Source organism: Lissotriton helveticus, chromosome 9, assembly GCF_964261635.1.
Source record: "Lissotriton helveticus chromosome 9, aLisHel1.1, whole genome shotgun sequence".
Classification (NCBI taxonomy): domain Eukaryota; kingdom Metazoa; phylum Chordata; class Amphibia; order Caudata; family Salamandridae; genus Lissotriton; species Lissotriton helveticus.
In genome coordinates, this window is record NC_136070.1 from 1,158,101,994 (window position 1) to 1,158,122,621 (window position 20,628).

General features: G+C 43.2%; 1 long non-coding RNA gene across 1 annotated transcript in view; it reads left to right on the forward strand.

Annotated features, from left to right (window-relative positions):
- The window catches only part of LOC144783427 (uncharacterized), a 69,625-nt gene extending 49,366 nt beyond the window's left edge, over nt 1-20,259 (forward strand). The window contains exon 3 of the long non-coding RNA XR_013601435.1: nt 19,736-20,259. This is a non-coding gene — a long non-coding RNA (uncharacterized LOC144783427). The remainder of the gene's footprint in view (nt 1-19,735) is intronic.
- Nucleotides 20,260-20,628: the final 369 nt, after the last annotated feature.

The window sequence follows — 20,628 nt, forward strand, 5'->3', positions numbered from 1 at the left end:
GGTGTGATATATAAAGAATGGACGATATATGAACATACTGCTTTGAACATTATTATTAATGAAGGATTGATTAATCACACGCTCCTTTGCACATATTGTAGTTTTTGTTTGTGGCCCTGTGGCGGTGGGACCACATAAAGTAGTGTGTGATCAGAATCTTGGAAACAAGAATCCCAGAATGTACACCTGTGCACACTTTGTTTGCCACCTTCAACGCTAGTTGTTGTGTCTAGTTGGTATGCAAAGTATTGTGACCCAAATACACACAATCTGCCAATAAAGAGTCCGCTCCAGTGGACAAATAAGAAAAGGTAGGATATATAAGCATGGTGCTTGCAGAAAGAAAAAAGAAAAAACTGAATTAAATGCATGTTATGGGGGAAGGGGAAAGTAAAGTCAAACAATAAATGCAAGTAATATAGCAATAAGCTCCACTGAGGTGCACTAGGAGACCTGTAATATGTACATGTGACATTTGAGGGGATGGGGGCAGGGCTCATGGTGCTCAGCCATCATTAATCTGGCTCCCCCCAACCTCAACTGAGTCCAAACTCTCAGTAAGTCATTGCTTTCTAAAGTCTGGGTGTTAGATCTGGGGGTCTCTAGTTGGCAGAGGTAGGCACCACTGTCCAAATAGGGACCCTTGCTTCTAGTCAGGGTAAGGGGGATTCACTCTTTAGATAACCCCTGCTCACCCCCTTGGTAGCTTGGCATGAGAAGACAGGCTTATCAAAGGCAATATGTAAAGTATTTGTACCAACGCTCACAGTAACACAGTGAAAACACCAAAAATGAACTCCACACCAGTTTAGAAAAATAAAGTATCTTTATCTAAACTACACAAGACCAAAACGACAAAATTCCAACATACACAGTTCAAGAATATGATTTTAAAAGAGTTCTATGGTTGGCGTCAAAATAATCGACAGTTGCGTCACGTTTAGCCCAAAGTACCTTTAGATACGACGAAAGTTCCAAATAGAAGCTGCAGCGTTGAAAAACAAGCGATGTGTCACTCATGAGACCCTGGGGAGGCGATGCGACAGCCCAGCTGGACGCAGCGGGCGTGTTGCGACGAATCCGGTCTGTCTGGGGAGGGATGCGATACCTTGTATGGATTCCAGTGCGCAGGTTCAGTAGGAAGCGTCTCGCACAGGCACGATGCGACAATGTTCGGGATGGCAACGATTTCTCAGGTGCGGCGGCGATGCGCAGCGCAGCGTCGATCTTCTCCTCTTGCGGCCCCTCGATGCGATGGCTCTGCGACGATGTTCACAGCGACGTGATGCGATCCGCAAGCAAGCGGTGCCACGATCTCAACCAGCGACGACAGGCTCTGCGGCGATACTCGCAGCGACAGGAATCTTCCCGCACCGGGGCAATGCGCAAGTGGCAACAGGTGCTGCGATGATCTTCGCGGCGACGGGAATTTTCTTGCACTGTCGAGGATGCGCTCCGCAAGCAAGCGATGCGTGAAAATTACAGATCTTCTTCTTTTCTTCTTGTCCAGCTCCCCAAACAGCAGGCACAACTTCCAGAGGCCCCACAACTGGATCAAGCACTCTAGGAAGGGAGAACTCTCTCAGCAGAGTTCAGGGGGAAGCTGGGGGTGAAGTCCTTTTGTTCCTGGGACTTCTTAACAGGAGGCCAGCTCTCCTCACGCCCTTTGAGATCTCTTCAAGCAAGTGCACACAGCACACAGCAATGTCCTTCCCCTCACCTTGGCATCAAAGCAACTGCAGGTCAGTCCAAAAGCACACAGCAGGACAGTCCTTCCTCTACAGTCTTCCAGCTTTCTCCTTGGCAGAGGTTCCTTCTTGATTCCAGGATGATCTAATTTTCTGTAGTCTAGGTAGCCCTTTTTATACCAGTCTTTCCTTTGTTCTCTAGAGGTAGAGAGGCCTTGGCTTGGTCAGAACCAGTTCAGGTCAGTTCCTGAGCACTTTGTTTTTCTGTCTTCTCCTCTCCTTTCAGACAGTGGGGCAGGGTCGTCAGCCGCCCAGCAGGAGGTGGAGCCAGCATTGTGGAAGGCAGGCACAGGCCCAGGTGCTATCCCCTCCCACCACTCAAGATGTAGATGCAGTCATTCAGCCTAGGGATGACTCATCCAGCCTCCTGGGGGCTCCCCAGCCCCTGTCACTCACAAATCAGACAGTCAATTCACAAACAAGACAAGGCACACAGAAAGGTCAGACAAGAGAACAGCCGCTTTCCAAAAGTGCTGTTCTCAAACACAGGATTTAAAAAACATCCTTCCTAAAAGATAGGCTATTAAATTCTGAGTTCAGGGATACCAAACTTTAATTGTCTATTTTGCTCCTATGGGAAGATATGCAGGTAAACGTTATACTCAGCATTCCCTATTATAGCCTATGGAGAAGATAGCCCTCTCAATAGGGAAAAACGAAAATGGCTGTAATTCACTACCAGAGCATTTCAGACACACTAGTACATGCTCTACCTTTCATATACACTGCACCCTGCCCAGGGGGGTACCTAGGGCCTTCTATAGAGGTGTCCAATGTGTACAGAGAGGGAAGGGTTAGACCTGGCCAGTATGGACACTGGTCAGGGCAGCATGGCAGTTAGCAACTGCACACAGGCACTGCAGTGGCAGGCCTGAGACACCATTTTAGGGTTTCTCATGTGGGTGGCACAATCAGTGCTGCAGACCCACTAGTAGCATTTCAATGACCTGCCCTGGCACACTCAGTGCACTTTACTAGGGACTTCCTGGTAATACAAATATGCCAATCATGGATAACCAATCACAATAACAATTTACTCAGGGAACACTTGCACTTTGACACTGATCAGCAGTGGCAAAGTGCCCAAAGCATCTATGCCAGCAACAACTAAATCCAGCACAGCATAAAAAATACAGGAGGTAGAGTCAAAAAGTCAGGGGAAACCACGCCAAAGATGCCAGGTCTAACACTGGGTATCATAAATAATGACTCATCGGAAGAATCTCCTTCAAAGGGGAAAATCAGTCACCTAGCATCATCCATAAATGGATAATCTTACATGATCATATGCCACACCTGTGCATGGTCAGGGCTGCGTAGACCCTCTGTACTTAAAATTTCAACAGGGCTCCTCCACACTTAGACCAATTAGTGAATTCACTTCTCCACCCCTGAAGAGTAGGGCCTGTGGGTGATTTCCAAGACATGGACTATTGCCTATGAGCCAGGATAAGGGCCAAGTCCACGAATCTTGTGTTTATCAGTTTAGTGTTGGGTTTGGGATACAGTCACAGCCAGCAGACTGCTAGTGACTTGTCCAAGTTTTGGTCTGTCGAGGCATTAATGAGGTCCAGGACCGTATACAACTAAGGCGGGGGAAACAGGCAGTGCATACTATATAATACCAATCCAGCTGTGAACTACTGGAGTGGTGGTTCCTCTGAAGGCATTACAAATTTGGTAGACAGCCAACAAACCTTTTTGTCTTTTAGAAACAAACTCAAGCTGCAGGAGTTAGTGTCTGAAAAAAAACTAATGACCCCCACCCCTACAAAGTTTTTTCCGAAGGGATGGAGGCCCTTCTTTTTTCTGTCCATGACTTCCTTGTGGTGATGAATTAGAGAAATAGAAAAGACATCAGAATGTTCACTCTAAACAGAGTGGTGGTTTGATGTCCTTACTCCAAAGACCCCTTTCTGTAGGGCGCCTTGAGTAAGTTTTCCAATCGCGGCAGCAGAAGGGGGGCCCCTGTCACATTCGTGAAGGAGGGGTGTGCTGGCTCCTTTAAAGCACATTTCCATTCTTCAGGTAGAGTTGCTAAATGGTGCTACCTGCCACTCCCAGAAACAGTGTAGTTAGTGCTTGATGAATCGGTCATATGTGTTCTAGATCCTTACAAAGATTTTATTATTTGAGTATAATTTTACCAACTTCCTAATTTTTGGCTTAACAGTAGAATGCAGTTTCACAGCTCTGCGCACTTCTTTATTTCATGGTGTTTCTTCATTTTCCTGTACAGTCTTGTATAGCATGGGTGAGAGAAGTACAAAGATTTTGTTCACTTTTTGTGAAGTGTGCACAATAATTCTGCACAAAGATTCCCAGATTGAAAAGGTTTCAGAATTTTTTTATATTATCCTCATTCTTATTCGCTCAGCAATTTCTATGTTTGCACCTGAATCTAGACTCTAAGATTTGCAGGATAATAACCAACCATGCCCAACAGGTTCCCCGTCCCCATTACTTTTGCCAGATAAAAGTTGAAGCAATTTATTTGGGTAAAATCTGTAAAAGACCGACATCTAATCTTGGAAAAATATGCAGTATTAGTGTGTTAGGGAATTTAGAGTTCGGTGGGCAGACTCTGCATCACAAATATGTCAGTGATCCCGTCCACCTTTTTACAAGGTCATTAAATGCTAATGCACTTGTAATACGGTGGACCATATCTGTCACACTTGTCAAGGAGTACCGATCCACCAAACTCTGAATCAGGCCCTAAGGGCTTGATTTAGGGTTTGGCTGATGGTACTCGGGCTTGATTTAGGGTTTGGCTGATGGTACTCCATCCATCAGGGTCGCAAGGGACATCACCACTATCACCCTGACGGACTACCGTCCGCCAGATTTAGAGATGCCCACTGGCCCAGCAGTTACCTTAATACATTAATATTGTTGGACGACCACTGTCAGTTTTGACAGCCATTCACCAAACCTTTCCAAAATTTTGACTCTGAAATTGGGAGTTGGTTTCTGAAACTCAAACAATTAATAATGCCCAACTGCCTTGGAGTTTTTTCCTAGGGTTTGGGGACACATTTTTTTTTGGCCCTCACCACCTGGTTTTTCCTCATGGTGGCAGCCAAAAAAAATCCTTTACACAATCCTACCTGAACAGGGTGGGCTGTGCAATGTTTTTCTCTTAAGGCCCCTACTCCATCGGGCTGCCAGAGGAAGCTTTCTGTCAACTGGACAAACTTGGACACCATCAATTCAAAGCTTAATGTCTGTCCGTCTATAAATGAGGTGGGTGGACTAAGGATTTGGTGAACTATAAATCTTAACAGTGCAGTAATATCACACATTTCCTCTGTGCGGTATTACCACACGCCAAATACACCTGGAGTTAGAAAGAGCCCCAAAGCAGTATGCTAGTGAAGTGTTAGCCTGTAAATGAAGTATGGGAGAGCCAAGCTGGCATTAGGTGTTGTCATAACAGCCAAAGCAATCAAGCCCCCATTAGTTCTAGTTATAATAGCAAATAAAATCAAAGCTCTGCTACCCGCTGCAAAAACAAGTAACTTTTATCCCAGAACTTTGAAGCTCGCCTGTACACTTATATTGGATTTTGGTTATTTTGTAAGCTAACAAGAAGTCATTTTGTCCTTGCTTCAGAACTTACAGAAAGTCACACTATTATGATGAATTATTTTCATAGCAATAATTTTGAGAGTGACATTTCGCTCTCCCAGATGCCAAAAACAAATCCTTTTTCAAATTCTCTCCAGCGACAAAATAACTTTAACAAGCTGTTGTGTGCATTACAAATAGCCACTCGCTCGCCAAGATAACGGACACGTCCACCCAGCGCTCTGCAAATAATTGGTTTACTTCCAGTCATGCCAGGAGGCCATATTCACCGCTCTAATGGAATAAAAGCCATACATGACATGTTCATTAATGGGGACATTTTCATTTCAAACTTGCATTTTAGCCGACGAGGAATTATTCATCATGTCAGTTTTTTCAATTTCAATCACTCTGTAGTCTTTGGGGACATGATAGTGTTATGCATTTCTCTCAACAGCCTTTTTTGCGTCTCAGCACGCTGTGCCTTTCTCGGCGCGAAGCTTCAAACTTTAGAAGTCTTTGGAGGCCTCCAGTAACCGTGCTGACGTACTACAGCTTTTAAAGTATCCCTGATTTTTTTAAATATATGTTTTGAGAAACTAATATGTTTAAGGAAAAAACATATTAAGTTTTGCATATGAGGGAAATCTTATAATACACATGAAGTACCACATTTTGAACCTCTAATAAATTTGCCGCTGATTGAAAAAATGTTTTATTTGCCTAGTTTGCATATGAAATGTTTTGGGTGCTCTATCAAGCGGGGCCGAGGAAAAAGGGCGGTCCTAAAACCCACTTTCCTCATTCATTTTCCCATATGAACTTTAGACACAGCTACAGCAAAAAAAGCTGCACGCATTTTCACAATTTCGCTAAAAGTTAGATCTAGCTCCAGAAAGGATGCTTTTGTGTAAATACGTTCAGTAGTTTTTGCGTAATCATTGCTAAAAATATTTGTATTTGTAGGGATTTGGAGGCTCCATGGGCCTCATTTATGAAAAGTGACGCATCGCTGCATGAAAACAGTGATGCGTCTTTTTTCACTGCACACTCCTTGCGACACCAATGATGCGTCATATTTAATGTATGACGCATCATGTCGCAAGGAGTTACAGATACATCAGTATTTCTGACATATCTGTAAGCGCAAAAGTGACGCATTGCTGGAGTGTGTCACAAAAGTGACGCAACTCCAGCAATGCTCCCTTTCACATGGGGCAGGGCCAGCTATGGCTATGTCCTGGGGAGCCCAGCCCCAGGACATAAAAGTTTTCCAACCCGCACCGGCATTGGCAGGGAAACCTGTGTTTGGTCTCGCTTGGCTGGAGAAGTTTCGAAACTCCTGCCAAGCAGGAACAACCACCAAGCCGCTCCCAGCAGGCGGGAGCTTGAAAAATGCTCCATCTCGCTGGAGGGGGACTTTTCATTTGTTTCGGACTTGAAAAAAGACTGCTCCGCCCGCAGGGAGCAGCATTTTTAGCAGCTCCCTGTGGGCGGGAGCAACACTAGCCTTTGCTGGAGGTGAGGAGCCGGCTGGGGCCTCCCCCGCAGCCCCCAACGATAGCCTGGTGGGTACCCTGAGTGGGCCCCATGGCACTATTGGGGTTGACCAACCCTCTACTGCGCATAGCCAAAGGCCGTGCACAGCGTAAGGTTGACTGTATGCAGGTGATTGGCCGCAGGCTAGACCCTGTGGCCAGCTCATCGTCATGCACAACAGAACACCCTGCAAAGCTTGGGGTTGACTGTATGCATGGGGCTACCAGGAGAGTCTGGTCATAGGCCAGGCCCTACATCTAACTGCCTAACCATGCACGGCTTGATTAAGGTATGATACACTGAAATTCATCAGTTATAGTAACAATAACTCGTGCCCTAAGGTAACTATAACTCGCGCCCTCTCCATGCGCTGTTAATTACCCTATATATTACGTCACTCTGATCTGTGTTGGCACATGCCAGCTTAATGTCCACAGGCACAGGAAAAGAGCAGAAAGGTTGCACATCTTGGTAGATATGGTGCATTTTTGATCGCTTCCATTTACGCAACACAGCACAGCAACATCACTTGGTGGGCTGCTTTGGGTGATTTCTTTGTAAATCTCTGCCCAGATCTTTTACCTCAGAGCTTTCAAACATCACTAAGGATCACTGCATCATCTTATTTTGGCAAAATTGCAGAACTCATCAGTTCCTTAATACACTTTATACTCTACAGCATGGGTACTCACAAACTTTCTCTCGGAGGACAAATTTACAGTGTGGTTTGTGTCTGAGGGCCGCACCGGTGGGGGCGAGGTCAGTGGGGGAGGGGGCGGGGCTAGAGCAACATAAAAAAAACTGTGACCATGAGGTTGAACACAGGTACCTGCAACAGATGCCTTCGTCCACTGAGCCACCAGACCCGGCATACACACATCTCTCTCTCTATATCTCTCTCCCTCTCTCCCTCCCTCTCTCCATCCTTCTCTCCCTCCCTCTAGTCTAGTCTAGTCTGGATATTTGTATTGCGCAACATATCACTTCTCAAGAGAGTCTCCCTATGTCTCACTTAGACTGTCTCACTCCCTCTGACTCCCTCTCTCTCTCTCTCCGTCTCACTGACTCTGACTGCCTCACTACCTCCCTCCCTCTCTGTCTCTCTCTCTGTCTCCCTCTCTATTTGTCTCCTTCTCTCTCTCTCTGTCTCTCTCTCTTTCTGTCTCCCTCTCTCTCTGTCGCACTCCTCCGTGTCGCACTCCTCCGTGTCGCCCTCCTCCCCCCTCCTCCCTCTGTCTGTCACCCTCCCTTTCCTTTCCTTTCCTCCCCTCCCTCGCTCTCCCTCTGTCTGCCTCCCTTTCCCTCCCTCCCTCGCTCTCCGTCGGTCTACCTCTGTCTCCCTCCCTTTCCCTCCCTCCCTGTGTCTCCCTCCCTTTTCCCTCCCTCCTTTACCTCCCTCCCTCTCCCTCTGTCTGTCTCCCTTTCCCTTTCTTTCTCTCCCTTGCTCTCCCTCCCTCTACCTCCCCCCTCGCTCTCCCTCTGTCTGCCTCCCTTTCCCTCCCTCCCTCGCTCTCCCTCCCTTTCCCTCCCTTTCCCTCCCTCCCTCGCTCTCCCTCTGTCTGCCTCCATTTCCCTCCCTCCCTCTCTCTCCCTCCCTCTCCCTCCCTTTCCCTCCCTTCCTCGCTCTCCCTCTGTCTGCCTCTGTCTCCCTCCCTTTCCATCCCTCCCTCTGTCTCCCTCCCTCTACCTCCCTCTGTCATCCTCTGTCATCTCCCCCTGCCGATGTGTGCCCGGGCTGAGACAGCTCCAGGGCACACACACACACACACAGCCGCACCCGAGCACCTCACAGGTCTTTAAAAGGCCATTCGCATGTTAATGAGGTTTTGTTGTATTTCACCTCTTCCTAGGCCCCTGCAGCTCCACTCTGGCTATCCCTGGAATCGACCGACCCCCACAGAGCAGTAGAGTCTCTGAGTCGCGCTGCTGATTGTTGACACTCTTTAAATTATTATTTTTTGTAAACACGGGTTACGATGTCTGCCAGGTCCGCGGACCGCCAAGGAAGGCTTGCCGGCCGCTGGCGGCCCGCGGGCCGTACTATGAGTACCCATGCTCTACAGTTACACCAGTTTGTCTCCTCTTCATCAACCAATGTCAAAGACTTGGATTCTATTCAGGTTTTGAATATAGACTATTTATCAAAGGCACAATTTTAATGCCTTTGGTACTGCATTTCAAGTAAATGTTTTATAAAGAACAGAATACTGCTTGCTATATTCTTTATTCGTTTTCTTGAAGTTGAGTTTTTCTTTCTTCCGTGTCATGTATGTTATAGTGCGAATACTACATCAGTTTCTCAACAAAAGAGCTGAACTTGAAGCAGTTTATTGAAGTGTGTCCTTGCTAAAGTCATTCTAATTTCCTAGTTCTATTTTTCTTGTCATTCTATCTAAGACAATAATCCTCCACTTTTGCTTTACTCATTTCACAATATTTGTAAATTTTCAGTTAAAGTTGAACATATAAAATAGAATTCAGACTGCCTTTTATTCTCATTTGAATTCTTAACTGCTTTTTGGAAAATTTTCAGAATTAGAATAACAAATTGCTCAAACAGTGAATACCGTTAAACATTAGTGACTGGTGGAAAACATAGGCCTGACTCAGAGCTCGGCGGACGGGTTACTTCACCGTATTACAATTGCCACTTGAAATACAGTGGATGAAATATCTGTATGAGTAACCTGTCTGCTGAACGTTAAACTAGGTCCTATGTTTTTATTTGCTGTTTTAAATCAAGGTGAGCTAAATTAAAGCATGTGGATTTATTTATTTATTTTATTTTAAAGGTTTTATATAGCGCTGGCTAGACCCGGAGGTATCAGAGCACTTTACATGAGTATTCAGACCATAATTGCAGGTTACATTGTTACAAAGGTTACATAGTTATAAGAGCCTGGCAACATAGTGACAAGTAAGTGGGGGTTCAGCTGAAGGTTTCGGTTGACAGTGTGAGGCGCTCACAATCGCGTTCTCCTCTACCCTTTGCCATACTACGGCCAGGAGCATCACCACCCCTCTCAGCCCGTAGCATTCGCACCCGAAAGCACGGCTGACCTGCATTCAGCATACACCATTGCTGAACGCCTTTCCTTTGGATCTTTGACGTACTCCAAGACCTATTGATATGCAAAAGGAGAGGGGATGAAAGGGACAAAAAAACGCTAGACGAGTCAGAGCTGCGTCCAAAGTCCAGTAAGCTGTGATCCCAGGGGAAGTGGTATCATTTCCCCATCTCTCTTGCGAGAGGCTCTCTGTACGCAGTGGACTCTCTCAGAGTGGTTTCTGAGACTCCAAGGCCTACATACTGGATCCGTCCCCAAAAAGGGGAGAGGGAGTGCTTTGGAAAGGGGTGCCATACCATACCTCAACTGTGAGTGGCTCCCTAGGCGCTGTGGACTCTCTCAGCGGGTTCGCTGAGTCCAGAGTATAAATATTGGATCTTCCCCAACAAGGGGGGAAGGAGTGCTTAGTCAAGGGGCACAAAAGGAAAGGGGGCTAGGCGGTGTAGTGGGCAAGGGAAAGATTCAGGTGTGAGGGGATAGGAGCAAAGGAAGTAAGACAAAGAAAGAAAGAGTGCTAAATGGGAACAGATAGCTAGATAGGAGACAAGGAAAAAGCATGGTTACAGAAATTCGGTTGGGGGGGCGAGGCAGGGAGATGGGGAGAAAAACTGTGCCCAAAGTCTGGCTGGGTAGGTGATGGTCAGGGGATGAACCAAGGCCAATCTCCTCAATAGCTCAACAGATCAGCTCCACCGGGCGTCGGACATAGTGCTCGGACTCTGCTGTCAGGATGGAGATCAGGAGCACTCAGAGATTGTCAGATTTGGGGGGGGGGACATTGACCGAATGAATTCCAGATGCCATTTTGAGGTCCGGCACAGTTCTGGGTGGGAGACGGCACCCTGCTGTAAAGGGATCATTTCCAGTGATTCCCTTGACGTGGTGGACTCTCTCAGCAGGCTCGCTGAGACTCCAGGGCATAGATGCTTGATCCCTCCCCAACAAGGGGAGAGGAGTGCTTTGGACACGGGCACACTAAGAGGACTGAAGGAGGGAAGAGGCGGTAGAAAACCCGGCGTGAATACAGTTTCAGACGTCCAGTAGGGAAGGATACGGTTCCCAGTGGAAAGGGGTCAATCCAAGTTCTCCACTATGTGTGATACCCTTATCACTGTGGACTCTCTCAGAGGGGTCTCTGAGACTCCAGGGCAAAGATGCTGGATCCATCCCCAACAAGGGGAGTAGGAGTGCTTTGGACAAGGGCATATTTAGGTAGATAGTTTGATAGACCCGGAGGAAACAGAGCGCTTGGCATAACATTACACAAGTAACATGCGTAGATGCAGATTGCATCGAACAAGAAAAACGTCATAAATGAGGTGGAGCAAGGTGTAAATAATAGGAAAAAGTAGCAGTAAAGAAGAGGGGGGAAATAGGGCTGAAGCAATCATAATTTTAAATTAATATCAAATTCCGCAGATCAACAGTTACAAAGTTACATCAGTTATTAGAGAATAAAACATAGCATAGAGAAACCCAAGTTATAAAATTACATCTGTATCTAGGACATTATTTTAAGTTAGAGAGCAAGTCCAGTGGAGCATGGACGGGGGTGGGGGATAGTGAAGGGCTTTTCATGAAGATCCTTATTACAGGGGGCATCAAAGAAAAAGACTGAGTATGAGAGTCTACAAACCGGAAGGGAACCGGTGATAAAACAACAACTAATGTCATACATCCTCGCTGCATCGTGTAAAAAAATAAATGGCGTGCATCCAAACGGGTCACAACAAGGGTGATTCACCATGACCAAAACAAGTAGTGAAGGGTGTAAGAGCCATTAAGGAGGGGTTGACTAAAGGCTGTGGTCAAGGCGGAGACCAGCGGCAAGAATCCAAGTCAAGAGCCCCAAATAAATGTGAACAAAATTGCGGAGAGACAGAGATCCGAACACAAAATCATTACAATGAAACACAAAGTCACTAAGGAAATATACCCCTGGAGCGGTGCTGAATGTGGAAGACCGCTACTTATACTTACTATGGCTGCGAACTATGGAGTGCTCCACTGGTGTGCCCACCGAGGAGGGCAAAATGCGACCCGCTACAAGCGTGGAAAACTGCCAGTTGTGAGGCCCCAGAGTCATTTTGAGGCCTGGCGTCTGCCGTGGGCGTCATGTTGGAGTCAGGCATCGCCGATTCTCAATTCACATAAGGGGTTAATTGTGTATTTATGCTTAAAAAATTAGAGAACCCTCTCCAGTTGGTATCTGTCGCTGCAGCGATTACAGCTTCCACAAGACGGCCACCTGCTCGTCTCTCCATTCCATGCTGTACTGCTGGGAAATGGCGGCCGCTGCGTCTCCTGTCTCACGCTGGGTTCACTCACCGAGCCCCTGAAGACGGCTCACCTCTCCCGAACCTCCAAGAGCGGATCACTTCAGATTGATCTCTTTCGCTGCTGGCCTCTGTAGACCCGCTCTCCTTCTCCTGATCGTTGCAGGTGTGCAGGAGCTATTTCCCTCCCTGTGATTCAGTGGGCTGGTTTGAGTCCACCACAGCGTCGCCGGTAGAGGGAGGGCACCCCCTCCGCTAATGCGAGGCCCTCTCCCGGCACAAGAAAGATTCCTCCCAATTTTTTGGGGGGAGGAATCTTTCTTGAGAATGCTATTTTATTACTGCACATAGGATTATCTTACTTTTTAAAGTTGAAGGTAGCCATCAAGGGGTCCAGGGAGGAACTAATCCTTTTAGAAGAAACTACTTACTTTTCAGGTAGTTGAGGAAACTAGATTGCTGCTTCTGAGAGCATGAGGAAGCAGTTAATTTTGGATAGTTTAGGACAGTTTCTACAGTCACAGTACCAATAAAGAGATAGGAGAACGCTGTCCTGCTGCTCTTGCTCTCTCGGATGATATTATGGGATCAGAATAATGTAAGAACAAAACAACCACCCCAAGCTGGCTGTTCTCTTCTTTGCAGCTGTACCACAACTATTTCAAGGATATGAGGTGCCCTGGGCACAGACATATTTTGTGGCTCCCCATTCAAAGCATTTGGACATAATATGAGTTAGACATTTCCCCAGATAAAGAGGGCAGACTAGACTAGGCTGTCATTCAACATACATAAAAGAAAGGCTAGAATTGGTAAAGGCGATTTTCAGAACATCATCCATAAAAATACAGCCTGATGTAAATATTGTATCTTAAATATCGCTCAATTGGGTGCTGATATTCGATTATTAACGTAAATGTATCTATATATTTTAATTTAGAAATAATTTAAAAAATATTTTTTTAAATAGAAAATAACTATTTTCACTCCCATCTAAGCAATCCAAAAAACATTAGTCTTTTTTAGGGGTCTGGTTCATTATTCCCACTCCAATTTTAGCAAAAGTAATAAAAGTGTTGTGATTTAGAGGGGTCGAATTTACTAATCCCACTCTAGTGTTATCAAAAGTAGTGAAAATGTTGGACTTTGGAGGCATCAGATTTATTATCCCACTCCTAAATTGAAAAAATAACAAAATATAGAAACAAAATTAAAAAAGATATTATAAAATAAATGTATTCATTAAATAAAACATAAATTACATGTAACTTGAAAACATATGTTTTCAAGTAACCAAAAATCTACATTTCTAAAAATATTAGACATTTTTTAAAGTACAACTCTTCCCTTTCTACTACCCTTAAAAATGAACACCAACAAACAATTAAAATTAATAATACATAATTTCACAAAATAAAAAATGTAGTCAATTTAAAATGTGAATTAAAACAATTCGCAATATGAAATTATTTAACACAGTTTATTAAGTTAATAACTTAGCAACCAGTTCACAATTGACAAGCACCAATAATTTAAATATGTCTATTAATACATCTGCAGAATTATCAGTTAAAACTAATTTTACATTAAAGTAATATTAAATCAATAACAATAATGTATATTTTAAAACACATCCCACCCAAAATCCCCTACAAATCCAACAACCCAATATTAAATTAACAATTTCAAATTACATTTAAAAAAAATCAATTCCAGATAAAGACTCACAGACTATACTAAAACAAGCTAAACACAAATATTATCATTATACTAATACCTTGTAAGGCTAAAATAAATAATATTTATCAAATTAAAAAATATCTTACAAATGTAAATTAAATAAAACAATATTAATTATACCTGTAGTGTAAAAGTGATTAAATACAAAAAAAATATTCTTATCTTCGATAGTAAGTAAAGAGATATTTTTTGCATCACATTATACTGCCCATGATATTTGTCACTTATGATATTTTGGAGTAAATATTTTGTTAAAACTCTGCTTGGGAATTAAGAAAAATGTTCTTTCAGATGGGTTGCTTGTCTAATGAATTGATGGGAGCCTAAATTATCTAGGTTTTTTATAAGGTCTTGATCAGAAGCATGTAGCCAAATACTAAGGTCTGTAGGAAAAACATCCTGGTTGAATATTCAGGTATTTTATATGCTTGTTATCTGGCTTAATGAAGGATAGCAACTTGAGGTAAGGGTGTCGTTGTAAGCATGCTTTGTTACAAACCCAAGATTTGTCATGCAGATAGCTTCTCAATGTTCTCGCCTCGAACCAGAATTCAGAACCCGTAAATATACCCTCAGCATGTGACAGATACTTGAATAATAGGGTTACTTTATGGACAATGCTTGCATCAATCAACCTACCCTTAATTGTGGGGAATGTGACTTACCACCAGTTGCTGATACAACTGAATATCTATTTGAAGTATAAAGCCTGCTGAAATTCCTAAGGATGTTGTTCTTTTTTCAGTGAAATACAACCAACATGTGAAGTCATCCTTGTCATCTGTGACTTCCCAGATTAGTTTTTTGAAAGAAGAGTCACCAATAATAGTGCAGATTCTTTGTTAGTTATGTTGTCTGCAAATACTTACAACTATCATGTCTGTGATTGTTTTGTTTTTTCTTTTTAAAAAGCATCTTTCCCTTAAAGGAAAATGTGTTGTGTGTATTGTTTCACTGACTTTTTTTTAGGAGAAAGTAGCTGTTCTATAGACCACTGCCTACTCCCCCAAAAATGTTTTTGTCAACATTCACGAAGAGGAAATGGTCCCTTGGAGACCCGTTTCTACTTCCGAATGGGATCCGCTACCTTTGTGTATTTGGTATCATTTTAGGGCCTGATTCTGACATGGTTAGGAAAACATTCCTACCCAGGACCTGATTCTGATGCGGTTAGGAAGGCCTCCTAATGGCATTTGCTCCTTCCGAATGGGATCGGGAGCGACCCAAGGCCCAATTATGATGCAGTTAGGAACATGTACTGCCATTGACGTCAATGGGAGTCCAACCAAATTCTATCTGGAAGCATCCGGATGCATTGTACTTGGTACGTCGGATTCTCCCGACCCGATTGGGTCGGGAACCATTTCCAAACCGATTCGGTCGGGTAGCTTTCTAACCCACATCAAAATCAGGCCCTTAATGGTTTGCAACCAGAACTTTTGAAGTGGGAATTTCTGAATTTTTGTAATATAAAGGTTGAAAACCAGAAGACCTAGTGGATGAGGTGGATGTTGTCTTTCAGAACAGCGTTATAAAACAAGATTGAGGAATTTCTTTGGAGAGGTGAGCCTTAAAATAAGATGTCAATCTACAGATATGTCGGGTTCAGAGGATAAATTGTGAAAATTAATTTAAGGTCAAAGACTCTAGTCATGGACTAATTATGATCAAGGGGAAGTTTAATGAAAGGTTTGTAAGGTATCTGATATTGCTATATCAAAGAATACCAGATAGACATACTTGAAAAACTAGAATATTAATACGTTTCTGAATTTTTGTTCAAGGACAAAGATTGGACTCCAGGCCAAAATTGTGGCCATTTAATATATAAGACATTGCTGTTGAATTGTGATATGACCTCAACCTCTGACTGTATCTCAGGCTAATTACTAGTAACAATCAAAGCAATATGTGGATGAACTCATTAGGAAAAATTAAATTATGTTATGGTTCCAATCAATCAGTTTTCAATAACATACCATGAAAATATGCTTTATCATATGTTGAAGATCAACTTAGCAAGTGGGAATTAGATGTGATGAAAGTTAAAAAGCAATAAGGAGATGTCAATATCTTATATTAAAGTATGGCATAATTTTTGATCTGTAAATCCATAGGTGAATAGTTTTATATAGATAATGTTAGATGTTGTATATTACAGTTTCTTACCGATATAGTTTTGTTAATTAGGCAGTTTGATATTGTTTTGCAGCCTGAAGAAGTGGGCACCGTGAAACATGTGTTGGCTTCATACCATAATCTTATACACCATGTTTGGAAAGATTTTGAAAAAAATAATGTTTTTATTGAATTAGAATGAAGCCTTAAGAAAACCAAGGAATTATTGGGGTGCTGCGAATAATTGTGAAGTTGGATATGTCGAACTTTATAAATAGTGATGGGCTTTATGAATATGTATGTGTAATCTCCCCAAAGCTATATATTTGTTGCAAATCCTACTATGTCATTGAAGAAGATTAAGCTAACAAATCCAAAAACATTTTTCACACATGATATGCACTTTCAGTGAAAAGTGATGGAAGTCAGGTCCGGTGCTGTTTGTTATTTAAATCACGTGGATAATCCAAGGAAATTGACAAATGGTAGAGGACTTCCTCTCAAAGCTGCGACTACTACATGACTCAAATTTACCACAGAATAATCTCTGAACTACAAGAAAAATCTCACCACCATCATACAATAATTTGTTATAATTAATGTTGGAAGCACAGTGCTGCATGTTATCAGCTATTTTTGTGTCCCTCTCGAACACATAGGCATTTGTGATCTGCAAATATTTAAAACTACACTTCACCAACATACTTTCAATTCATGTAACTGAACATACAAAGTAAACACCATTATAACCTTACAGTGTTAAATGTATGAACATTCTACACGTACTACAGGGACATCATTTACATAGAATGGAACCTAATATGAAGAAGCTCATATAATGACTGACACCTATTTAGCAGGCACCAGCAGAGGTCATAACCTAAGCAGCATATTTTCAAGATAATGACGCAGCACAGCACTGCAAGCCATCTTGCTGCCCAAGCTGAATCATTAGGAAAGTGCAAGGATGCGTCACATTTACAACAATACGATGCATCCCCATGCTTTCCTCTGTGATGGCGCACAATAGACTGCCTAGCGCCAATGCAGACACCCTTGCACCATGGTGCAAGGATGTCTGCATTGCACAGATGATTGTTTTTGGGCAGGAAGGGAGACAGTCATTGATGGCGTTTTCCTCCTTCTATGTGTGATGGAGTATGCAGAACACATAGAAAGAGGAAGAAACAAGGAGAAATATAGGTATTTCTCCTTTTTGCGCCACTTTTACTCATCCCCTGGGGAGACGCTAGAATCTGACGCAATCCAAGGTTTACCAGCCCATGTAAATCTGGGAATGCATCAGAATCTATTGGGTTTGTGTAGGAACACCCACAGCAACAGTAATGGAACGCCCCTTTCATGCAGAGTAATGCGTGAAAGAGGGCCATACTTACAAGGCCATGAAAAGCCATGCAGGGTGGTTTTGCGTGGCCTTGTAAATATGGGCCAGCACAGTGCACCACCGTAACAACATAAAAAAGTGATGCTCCGGTGGCACAAGTGGCTTGTGAATATGCTCCCCGGTGTCTAAAAAGAAAAAGGAATTTCAATGGTGACAAGGTTAGATTAATTTCCTAGTATAAGTCAAAGGAATCCATGTATAGAATCTGAAACTCCCATACAGTGGACTTAACAAAGCCACTAACGAAATACAAATGTCGCCAAAAGTAAGGCTTATCATATGAGAAATAAATAAGTGAATACTAAGCACTCTCTATGTACTAATTTTAAAATAGTAGTAGTGGTCAGCTAGAAATTTGTTTTGTTGCTGAACCATGCAGTGGAAAAACAACATAAAGTTTGAAGGAACGTGCTATGAACATTAATGGATACATTTTCTTGTATAGTACACACTGCGAAACATATCACCTAAAGGTACATCACATTTGCAGCAGAAAAGGGAATTAATATACCGGGGAAAAGGGTGATCATACAAATTTAAAAGGGATTCAAATTCAGGTTTCCAAACTTTATGGAGCTTGATATATATATGAGGACGATTGTCTGAGCAATTGGTGGTTAATCAATTTAGATTCCCGCATCCCAGTGGAAAACTGCCCGGAACCTGATGATTTCACATTCATACATGGAGATTCTGATTTCAGCATGTAAATGTTTTTCAACTGATTTAGGGCCTGATTATAAGTTTTGCAGTGTGGGAGTGGGACGCCACCGCCCCTCTCCCACACCGCCAAACTCCACCGCTGCCCGTCCACCAGATTACTAGTTGTAATCCAGGTTGCAGCGGGCCCACGGCGCTGCCTTTCAAAGGCTCATAGGAGAGCCTTTAGAAAGGCAGCGCTGTGGGACCACCACAGCACGTTTCAGCACGGCATGGACTGTAAAGTCCATGCCATGCAGGAACTGGGGGTGCAGAAAGGCAGGGGGCACACCATGTGTCCCCCTGCATGCACCCCAGTGCACCGAGGCACCAGGGTGCTCTGTAGGGCCCCCTCAGTTTCCTCACTGCCACCTTTTTCATGGCAGGCTCACTGCCATGAAGAAGAGGGCAGTGACAAACCTCATGACATGCTTGGTGGTGCACAAGCTGCACAGCCAACATATAGTAGCCTCAGACTGCTGCAAGACCACCAGGGATCCCTGACGGTAGCAGCAGTCCTATGTCGGTCCGACTGCCAAAATCATACTACAGCAGTGGGCCCGCCTGTGTGCACCACCACAATGCACCACCAATCTCATAATCAGGCCCTTAGTCATATGCCCCAGCCTCCCCACCAGGCCCGGACTGGCTACCGGGCATTTTAGCATTCTGCAGAGCTGGGGGCCGATTTCGTTGATGTGGACCTGCGTGTGCAAACCGAAATTCGTTTTGCATTGTTGATTTCGAAGAAAACGCAGGTCTCCATCTACGAAATTAGCCCCCACCGCAGTGACATCAGCCCCCAGCTCTGCAGAATGCTAAAATGCCCGGTAGCCAGTCCGGCCCTGCTCCCCACAGCACATACTCGGGTGTATGGCGAACAACAACCGCGCTACCCTTCCTGTCCGCTCTTCCTTCTTCTCTTTTCCCTACTTTCATTTTGTTTCTCTTCCTTTATTTTCTTCTTGCGAGGGCAGTGCATAAGACTGCTGAGTCTCAAACGTACGCCTGTACCAAGCTTCGCCCAGCCACTGTACATGCGTCCAATCATGTCAACGATATGCCTACTGTAACCCTTACGGCGTATAACAACACCAGTATTGCCTTCCCTATATATGTACTGTAAAAATTTCTCTAATAAAATCTTTTGAAATAAAAAAAAAAGTCATATGCCACTGGATACCTGAAGAAGATATGTATACGTGATAGCTTCCAAGACATAGGATCCAGTTTAGTTTTAGCTTTAACATCATTTTATGACCTTTTTGTGTAGTCTATTGCTGTTAGATACTGTTATTATTTCCATACCTTTTATGTTTTCATGAAAGTCATAACATTTCTACTTTTCTAGTTTCTGGGGAGTTTCTAGACTTTTTCATAATCTGCGAAGATTTGCAATCATGAATTGTGTTACTATGCCAAACTAGAGATTTTGTTAAATCACGTCTTTTGCAATATCAATCATATTGTATACTGAGAGATTAAATTGAGAACAGCTTTCTCTACCTTTTCGATTTGCAAAAGTAGCTGTAAATGATAAACACTGTTTATCTTTCTTTGTTTATATAACAGCTCAACATGGCAGCCACAGCAGCAGCTTCATGAAGCAGAAGAAGGGAAAGGAACAAATGCATGTAATTACTGTCAAAATATCCGGCTTTAATTTTGAACATGCAAATTGGTTGATAATTCCAATACAACAGCCTCGCACCTGCAAAGATGTCAGGAAAAAAAACTGTGTGATATTTTAATCACCTTAATTATTGTGGACACAGCTGTTTGTATTCCTATGCCCACAAAATACTATGCATTCATTGAGATGTAATGAGTAGGGAGAGGAGGATCGGGCAAATGGGGCAAAGAAATGCAAATAGAAATAAAGTGTAGCACAAAAGTATTTTGCTCTTGCTTCTCGTGCTAAAAAATGTATACAAAAGTGATAAGCGCACTTCCATCAATGAACTGTGAACAGCTACATCGACTTAAATCAAACATTTATTTTAAAACATAAGATTGTGCGTAAAAAATCAAGGAACTCAAAATACATGTGCGGATTGTCAATAAATGGGTCTGAAATACCAAGACATTAAAATCAAGAAAAGTCTTCAATTACTTGATTTGTGCACATACACCCAGAATGTAACGCTGTAAAACAGATAATGAAAGTTAATGCTGTTATGTGAGGTATCCCATTACCACTGATCATTGCAAGTGCTACAGTGATATTTTTCAAAGAAGATGTAATGATTAAAAATGCAGTCGCCATTTGTCAAAAGCCAATAATCGGTCAAAGTGCCAAACAAAACCCATCCATAGGTTTGTGAATAGTAGTTTGTAGTACAAGAGTAGTACTACTGCCGTGCTACTTTACATATAAAAAATGCAATTTGCGAATTTGTCCATAATATCCGTAAGTCTACCTATCAATGCGCATTTTCTTCCTTGCGTAAACCACTCTGTGTGCA